General features: G+C 41.4%; 1 protein-coding gene across 9 annotated transcripts in view; it reads left to right on the top strand.

Annotated features, from left to right (window-relative positions):
• The first annotated feature begins 2,139 nt into the window (after positions 1–2,139).
• The window catches only part of FAM160A1 (family with sequence similarity 160 member A1), a 224,408-nt gene continuing 218,608 nt past the window's right edge, over positions 2,140–7,939 (top strand). For 7 of the 9 annotated variants that reach the window (XM_023530204.1, XM_011359389.2, XM_023530203.1 and 4 more), the window contains exons 1-2: positions 2,140–2,406; positions 2,992–3,148. The gene's annotated coding sequence lies outside the window, so the exon portion shown is untranslated. The remainder of the gene's footprint in view (positions 2,407–2,991; positions 3,149–7,939) is intronic. The other 2 variants (XM_023530196.1, XM_023530199.1) reach the window with 1 other exon arrangement.

Below are 7,939 nucleotides of genomic sequence, written 5' to 3'. Positions count from 1 at the left end.
TTTTTTTTTTTTTTTTTACTTCAAACCCTCCAATGGCTCCTAACTCACTTGAGTAGAATCCTCACCCATCTGGGTCATCTCTACCTCTTTTATCTCTCACTTCATCTTCTCCAGTCTGACACCCTGGCCTCTCGGTTGTTCCTAGCACACTCAGGCATATTTCTGCCTCAGGGCTTTTGTACTTGCTTTGCTTTCTGCCTTGAAAGTCATTTGCCCAGAAATCTTGCTCCTTAACCTCCTTCTGGCCTTTGTTCAAATATCACCTCCCCCAGGGGCTTTCCTTGATCACCTTATTTAAGAGTACTCCCTCACTCCTTCATATTCCTTATGTCTTCTCTCTGCTTAATTTTTCTCCATAGCATTTCTAATCATATGGCAGCCCACATTTTTTTTTGTTGTCGTTATTTGTATAATCTGCATTTCCCACCAGGGTGGTAAGATTCATGAAGGCTAGGATTTTTGTTTTTATTTTCCGCCCTGTCCCCAGCCCCTAGAAGAATGCCGAGCATGCATAAAGCACTCAAATCAATGTTGGTTGAATAAATGAATGATTCCTTCACAACCAGTTATTAGGGCTGGCCAAGGTGAAGTGCTGTGCGGAACTTCCTGGCTTCAACTCTCATTTCGATCTCCCTTGTCCTTCCCCAGCTTTTCCTTAGGAGCCACCTGCCTGCACTTGTTATAGGTTAAAGGCTGGTGAGCCCTGAGAGTACTTGGCAGCAAGTGCAACATTTGTTCCTGCTGCCACGCACAAACAGCAGCGGTGGTAGATAGTCTTAGAAGGAAGTGTGATGTTTACATCATCCAATTACCATAGTTGCAAGAGCGAATTTGAAACTACATATACCTGATTTGGGTTATCTCTGGATGCCATTCACAGAGAATGAAGAGAGGAAGATACTTCATCCAAAGGAGAATTTGGTGAGGTGCCAGCAGTATGCTACTGCAGTGGAAACGCCTCCACATCCTCCTTTGCCAGCGGTGGTATGGCCCAACCTGCCCGGTTGTGGCTCACCTCAGGTTTCAGCCACACCAACCACAGGGGCTCTGAAAATGCCAAGAGAGCCTCTAACCAAGAATGTGATTCCTCCTCCTGGATTTAAAGTCTAGAAAGAAGAACATGGACTTGGCTGAGGTTGCGGGGGTGGGAGACAGAGGAAAGGGAAGTGGAGTTGGTTCTCTGCCCAGAGAGGCAGTGAGCACAGCCTAAAGAGTCTAATGAAGCGCAGCCGGCAAACTGGGAATCTGGCGGTCTGGGGTCAGAGATGTGCACTCTGGAAGGATGTTGGGACACGAGGTAGTCCTGAAGGCCACCACCACCACCCAGGGTGGTAGGGAAATAACTTCTGAACCTGCGCTCCCATCTTCCAGGGAGTCATGAATTGAAGTTTCATGTTTGCCGTAGAACCGTCCAAATTAGAGTGCTTATTTGTGGGACGGAGTGGCGGGGTGGGGTGGGGTGGGGTGAGGTGAGGAATTGCCAGCGAATGTGACGCGCACCATTCTCACAACTCCGATGACACTCTCCTTAAAACAACTGAACAGCAACATCCTCCTCTCTTCCTGGCATTAACTTCTGCTGAGACAAACCTCCCTCTGCACACTTCAGGGAGTTTGCCAGTAGAATAACATAACTGGAGAACGTTTCCATCATTTAACTCTCTCGGGACTTTGTTAGCCTTTTAAAATTCAAACTACGGTAGGGCGGAGGTAGAAATTGGAGTGGGGAGAAGGCGCCAGCAGCCGCTGTCAAACCTTTGGGAAGTAAGTCATCTAATACGTCCATGACAGGTGAAGTTGTCTGACTTTCTGCGCTCCGCACAACTCAAGAACTGAGCCTTTGGTTTACTTTCTCGTTTGGTGGGGGGTGTCAGTGCTTGTGTGAAGGGGTATAGTACCGGGGACAGGCAAGCCTTCAAGGGCGAGGTGTCCTCCATTCCGCTGAGGTGTAAGTTTCAGTGGAAACTTTCTCTTAGAGGCTCCTCCTCCTTCACCTTGGAAACGACACCTGGCAGCGCGGTCCCGGGAGCAGAGGCGGGGCCGGCGGTGGTGGCGAGGTAGGCGGGGCTCTGTGCGTGCAGAGTCCCTCGGCAGGTCGGGCCCCGCCCAGCTCGGCCCAGCCCGCCCCAAGGGCGTGTGGGGGGCGGGGGCACCCGCTGGTGAGTCGTCGAAAAGTTGTGTTCAGACCTTCCCCAACCTCCTACTTTCTTCCCCTTAGCCCTGCTGTAGAGTTGGAGCCAGGCAGAGACCGACGAGACTCGGGCAAGGCGCCAGCTCCCCTTCCTCCCGGTGCTCAGCGCGGGTGGCTGTCCTTAGGACCCGAGCACAAACTTTCTGGACCGTCCCGGGACACTCGTCCGGCGAGTCCCGCATCGCGCTGGGAGGAGGAGCGGCGGCCGCGGACAGGTACGTGGTGTTCCGCTGTGATATCTGTGCTTGAGGCACTCGTTTATTTTAGGGAGTTAGGGAGGAGGGAGAACAGAAGTGTCCCTTTCCTGCATCTCTCGGCTGGGTCGAAAGAGCAGATATTGGGATGGGGGTCCCAGTGGGGGTATCCCAAACGAGATCGCTGTGTGGAGCCGAGGCACAGCGGGGAGGAGATGGCTCTCAGATCTGTGGAACTGGCTGTTACTCGGTGGCTGACCCCAGGGGAGAGCCAGCTTGTTTTAACAGAGAAAGATGTCATCAGGGCTTTCACCCCTTTCTTGGTCCCTGGGGCCACAGAGCTGGGTCCTACGGGAGAAACGGGCAAAGGCGGAGATATCTGAGCTCAATTTTCCTCTCCAAACCTCCTTGCGTACGCAAGAGAAGGAGGCGGTGCTACTTTGAGGTTTGCAGCACATTACTAGTGTAAAGACTTACTTGTTTGGTGGCTGTTGCTCAATTTCAAAAGTTCTCTAGTGAAACTGCTTTCAGGTAGTGGTGGTGATTGGGGTGTGTGTGTGTCCCGCCCCGATCTCAACAAAGCTCCCTTGTTAAACCTTCTTCTAGGGAGTGGAACTAGCTGCTGTTCTATTTCAAGACTGGCCAGAGCGAGGTGTTGGTGGCAGCGGTAGCCGTGTTCGCTTGGGGCTTTGGGAATCACGTGAGCAGATCTAATGAATTAGCCCACCTGGATCCATCCATTCTTAGCAAATCCATTCAGCAGGTACTGCAGCCTCTGCCATCCATGGAAGGGGAAAATCCAGGTGTAGAGAAGGAGCCCCAGAGAAGAGACAGTTGAGGAGTGGCAGTAAACAATGCACACCAGTAGTTGCTACCTTGTAAACTGGAACCACTCCCTGGCTTCTCTGAAAGGATCCTGCTGTCAAATTCATCTCATTAGGAAGTCAGCTGTTCTCTGTTAATAGCCACAGCAGCCCTGATGAAATTATGTAGGTCATTGAAAAATAATTCCTGCTTAATCACTTTTATCCTGTGGGTTAATGAGAGAAAAGATTTCCTCTCTTTAATGTACCATGCTTGTTTGGCAGGATCACCCGCCTGACCTTAAGTTTGCTTGTACTTCGGGCACTAGACAGGATGTTGTCTCAGATACTGCCCAAACCTAGTGTATTACAGCCGAAGTCCACATCTGGAGCACTTCAGTTGTCTTCACTGGATAGAATTGAGCAAGAGATTCAGTCTGTATATTTGCTCTTTAATGCAAAATACTTGTTGACTTTAGATAACTTTTCAGATAATTAAAGAATGGTTTCTTTTAGCTTCAGTTAATCCCTTTCCATAGAGCTCATAAGAATTGTGTCCATGGCTTGTCTTGACAAATTACGTTTGGAGTCCCATTTGTCATTTATCCTGTAGCTTTTGGAACAAGCTTAAACTGTGTGGGGCTGGTGGAAAAGGCAGGAGAAACTGAGCATCAGCGAACTAAATTCAGGGGAAGATTTAGAGTAGTCTAATTTAGACCCAACTGCCCAGCTAGTTTCCTTCTTGCCTCTAAATAGACACTATATGTTGTGTAGCTTTCATGTAGGCCTTTGAAGACTAGAAGTGAAAGGACTATTCTACCACAGAGTCAGAGTAATACATTGCTGGACAGTTCTTCATGATAACCTCCCAAGTTTGGTTCAAAACACTTTCTCTGCAAAGTTCTTTCTGCCATAATAGGAAGTCAAAAGATAATGTCTACAAATCAAGAAGTAGATGTACAAATTATGTAGAAATACAGAGGTACATCTTAGACAAATAAGAGTTGCCTGAGGAGTGATATTTGAAATTATGTTGTCATATTACTTTTTAAAAAATTTGATAAGGAAGCTCCTACTCAGTATAAAACAAAATCACTTCCTCGGGTCCCTGCTTAGCCACTTGATCTTTATTGTGTACTTTTGTCTCATGGGGAAATACATAGGTCCTCTGCAGAGCTGGACCTCAGATTCTGTTCTTGGAACACGATTTACCTCTCCTTCACTCTTACTCTCAGAAGCTTCCCACTCTTAGATTTTAGTCTGTGTAAGGAAACAGTGCTCAAGAGTGTCCAATAACTTCAGGGACTTCATTTATGGGGATCTCTTAGTAAATACAATCTGTAGTGCTTTATGATTAACCAAGTGCTTTGACATGTAAAATATTGGTGCTATGTGATTTAACCATTTTGTAGTGCGTGCTATTATATTCGGGCTACACAAGAGGAAAACAGGTGAGACTCGGAGAAAATAAAGAACTTTGATATATGTGTACTTAGCTCCTGTATGTGGTAGACTCAGATCCAAATTCAGGATTTCTGACTTAGAGGCCATGTTTTATTTTTTTTCTCTGCTACATTTTGTGAAGTGGTTGGATGTGAAATGGGATGTCATTTTTATTAACCAGACTGCCCATAATTAGAGACAGGACTATCTATAAATATGTACACATCAATACGTGTATGTAACATTCGTGTCTTTTGCATCTCAACAGTATGGCTGTACCTGGATAGATGGATGGGTTGGGTGAATCAATATCCCCAGTAGATTAAATAAAGAACTTTTGGTAATGTCTAAAATTGGAAAAAATAAGGAAATAGCAATGTAAGCATGCGATTTACAAATATGAAAGTAATTACTTAAACATCTTGAAGAGTTGAAGGAGCTTCTTTTGGGGAATGGAACTCAGGATGAGTAGGAGCCAGGTAGGAGTCTGCTGTTTATGGCTAGTACCTTATAACTTTATACCTTATATTTTAGATTATGTACATGTACATTCTTTTTAAAAAATCCTTTGGTAAAGATAGAGTAAAGGTCTATTTTCAGAACTTTAGATCTGTAAGAGATCACAGAGGTTGTTCTCAGCTATTTCATTTTTCAGGTGAGGAAATTGAGAAGTTTAAATGTTTTGTCAAGGTCACATGACTGTAGAGGCAGACCTTTTTCAGCACAAGTTCACACCTTTCCCCAGGCAGGTGGACATTTTCCCCACACTTGTGATTCTTCAGTTAACCTTCTAGGCAATTCTCTTTTTCTATATAGTTTTTGTTATATTTGTATAGGTTACAGGACTGTAGATTCAGAATTCCTCATATTTCCATTATGAAAATGTTTCAAATATCTTTAGAGTTAGCAGGCTCTGTAATTTTTTGTAAATTTGCAATAAATTTAATTAGAATTAGAGACGCTTATTCAGTTTGTCTGCAGCTATTTGGAAGTGACAGTGTTGCTCAGTTGAATTTGATAAATACTGGGATGTAGGCTAAACTTTTATCCTGAGCAGCTATGACTAATGGGAGATGTTAAAGGGGCTTTTCCAATATCTGCATGTGATGCTTAATTTTGAAGTTCTGAGAATGAGGCTATCGCTGTCTTCCAAAAGAGAGGTAAAGGCAGATGACATTTTAGAGCTATTATAGAAAAGTTCTAAGACCCTAAGTCTTTCCTTTTCATTATGCATAAGGTTTTCTCCTACTTCCCTCCAATTATATCATTAACTTAAAACTTTATTTTTTTCTGATTATATACATAATACACATTATTCAACATTTAAACATTACAGAAATAAGTAATTTGAAAGTTAAAGTACACTGTAATCTTATATTCTGGAGGAACTGCTATAAATAGGTATATGATTTTCTCCCCAAATTTCTCTCTGTGTTAAAATATATTTACTATTACTGTGATTGTTAATAACAACTGGGGTAACACTAAACACCTTTCAACTTGGTTTTTGTTTTAATGTGTCTTGAAAGTGTTTCCATGACCATACCTACAGAACATCCCGGCTGTATAATATCGCATCACAGATTATTTTAAACAATTTCCTATTGTTAGAAGTTTGGATTCCTTTCCTGTACTAAGAACAGTGCTTTAGTGAACACCCTTAAAGTACACTTGTGTGAGTGTTTTCTGTAGGAAAGTTTTGTGAAAGAGTCATGGATATGAAAATATTAAATTTCTCTAATTTATACTTCCCATAATACTGTGCCTCCCTTTAAAATTATATGAATACCTATTTTTCTGAATGTATATGAAAGATAGAAATTATTAATACATGACCAGACACTGAAACAAGAGGTCATAGTAGCAAAAGCCTCTGAGCTTTTAGGTGGGGCTCACCTCATTTTCTCACATATCAGCCTCTTTTTGGTTTTAATTTTTTCCCCAAGAGAAGAGAGTAATTGATAACAGCTATAAAAATACTCTGCAATTGTTGGATGAGCTGCTAATTAGCTTTTATGGAGCATAGTTCTTTAAAAAAAACATTTTCTTAACATTATTCTAGGGCAGGCCATTAAGGAGTTCAGAGAATCCACTAAGCTTTGCAGAATGCAGAGTGTGTATATTTTAGCTTCTCTTCTTGTATTTTTAAAGTTTACCTCTGGTTAAATATTGGTAATAAGTCAATTTTAAGATCTTTAGGCTTGTAGAAAGTGCCAGGAACTGATTTCACTCTTCTCAGTGTGGAAAATGTGAAATAAGATACTCTGGCTAAATTTCATGACTCAGGCTCATTGAAGCAGGAACAGTTCAAAATTCCTGTGGCAAAGTTTTTATTGACCATCTTAAAGAGTTGATTAATATTTGCTTTGTTCATAACCATTCATTTATGTTTCATTCCTCAAAATTAGTGTCTTCTGTCTTGTTTATGTTCATGGAATTTGTACTTGAAATTTCTTTTAGGTTGATTTTCTTTGTAATATATCAGAATGTGTATAGAAAAAAAATCTCTATACATAGTACACATATATACACATTCATGCATAAGTACATAGTGATATAAACTATATTTTAAAAATATAATCGTCTGTAGGTTATTTAGCATGAATATTTTGTGCATCCTCAAAACGAAATGATATTTATCTGTAATATTTACTAGGAAAAATGTTTAATATTTTTAGTATGTGTGCTGCCGAAGTGAGCACTTCTTGATATTTTTGTATGATAAATTTTCTTAAAATAATTTCTTGGGACATGGGAGACTTTATAGTTTGCATATATTCATATATTGATCTTTTCGTGAGAAGATACATGTCTAATGTATTATTCTTGATTATTGCCTGTTCTCTAATATAAAGTCTTTTTTTGATATTTTAAATCTCATTTGTATGTTATAAAATGTTTACATTTTTGCTTATTTTCAGCAAGATGAAATAGTTTAAAAGCATATGAAAAATCTGATAATAAGACTTTCATTGACCTTGATTTGTTCCAAGAAACACCATACTATTTACCTGAGTTGTGTTAAAAACTTAATGATTGGTGCTCATTTCTTATCAGCTTGATTAAGTTTGACCTCTGAATTTCCTCCTTATACTTCTCCACTGTGTTACTATTTAGGACCTTGCATGTCCTATTTGAAAAGTAGGCCCTATAGTTGCTGTAGAAGAATCAGCTTGTATCTTTTGTTTAAGGTGTCTCTAGATGGGTTATGTTGCTGCCTCTCTTTTTATTCCCTTAAAGTAATCCTACCTTTTGATCATGTTTTAGAGTTAGTTTGTCACTGAGGAGTGATCATTTCTTCATAGTGA

This window comes from Pteropus vampyrus, unplaced genomic scaffold (genome assembly GCF_000151845.1).
Source record: "Pteropus vampyrus isolate Shadow unplaced genomic scaffold, Pvam_2.0 Scaffold47, whole genome shotgun sequence".
NCBI lineage: Eukaryota > Metazoa > Chordata > Mammalia > Chiroptera > Pteropodidae > Pteropus > Pteropus vampyrus.
Note: the sequence above shows the minus strand (reverse complement) of the source record. Positions and strands in the feature narration are given on the sequence as shown.